Source organism: Nicotiana attenuata, unplaced genomic scaffold (genome assembly GCF_001879085.1).
Source record: "Nicotiana attenuata strain UT unplaced genomic scaffold, NIATTr2, whole genome shotgun sequence".
Lineage (NCBI taxonomy): Eukaryota > Viridiplantae > Streptophyta > Magnoliopsida > Solanales > Solanaceae > Nicotiana > Nicotiana attenuata.
This window is the reverse complement of record NW_017672913.1, coordinates 61,171-62,664: the sequence shown is the minus strand read 5'-3', so window position 1 is coordinate 62,664 and position 1,494 is coordinate 61,171.

Genomic DNA, 1,494 nt, shown 5'->3' with positions numbered 1-1,494 from the left:
AGCCTTCAGAAAAAGAGATAACTCGACTAGATGTACTGACAGACGAACCCTTCCACTCCAATCTAGGCAACTCTGGCATTGCTAAGGTGATAGTCCTTGGCATGGAAATCAAGGATGGAGTGGTTTAAGGATAACCAGTCCATGCCTACGATGACCTCAAAGTCGATCATATCAAGCAATAAAAGATCCCTCTAGTCTCGTAACCACAGAATGTGACCACACAGGACCGATAGATCCGATCCACCAACAGAATCACCCACAAGAGTGGACCACTTAAACCTGAGTATCGAAGGCCTCACGAGGAATGTCCAGGAAATGAGCAAACAGAGATGACACATACGAATAGGTAGACCATGGATCAAATAGTACCGAAGCATCCCTACAGCAACAGAAATAATTCCCGTTGATCATGGCATCTAAGGCTAACTCGTCTGGTCTCTGGTCGGGAAAGTATAGAATCTGGTGTCGACGCCCCCTTTTTCTTAAGAAATCGGGTTTACCGACATTTGGAAAGACAACTCTATTTCCCGTTTGGGAATTGGGTTTTGGATTTGAAGAGTCGCCACCTAATGATTAAGTGCATTAGGACACTAAGGGTTTTTGAGTTGGAAAACCAGAGTTCGGTAGGGCCTAGAAATTATCTCGAGGGAAGGGGTATTAGGCAACCCTCAAGTCCACTAGTGTGGTTCCGGCCAATGTTACAATTGTTGACTTTACAAATAAGAATTAGGGCTTAAATAAAGGGGCTTGCACACAAGTTTAACAACTCATTTGGGAAAAAGATAAGGCAGAAATTTTGTGGGAAAAGATTTAAACAACTTATAGAAAAACAAGTAAGAAAAACACATAAAGGGAGGGAGTCCTAGGTTTATACGTAATATGGATCACCCCACACAACACCCCGGTAACCGTTTATACACGTGTGTTATCGTGGGTCATCATATCCATATCTACCCTTCCCCCCCGTTAAGGTTATTAAACGCGGAATGGTCTCGTTTTCACTTATTTGCATGCTATTACCCGCCCCATCCTATCAGTCCCGGAGGTACTTAGGACTACTAATCCTAAAGGTAGGATATTAGGCCGATTGGTTTTCAAAGGACAAAAATCAAAGGCAACATACACAAAACACATACTACATGTTAGGGGGAAAAGCATGTAAACACGTAAGGGCCCAAGTACACCTCCTCAGACAGACACATAAGTAGCATGCCTTAAACATAATTAAGGTCTCAAAAGATAGGGATTTTGTCAGCGGTTAGAACTTGGTTTTAGAAAAAAGTAGTAATAGTAATAGCACAATTCTGGACAGAGATAAGGTAACCCAGAGATTTACAGACATAAAAATCAGAAACCCAGTAAAAGTAAAGGTGCGCCATTTTACAAAAAAAATCATTTTCAGCAGAGCCTTTTTTTTTGTTGTTTTAGAAAAAGGAAAGCTGAGTGATCTTCAGAAGATCTCAACACGAAAGGGAACTTGCAAAATTAAAAACT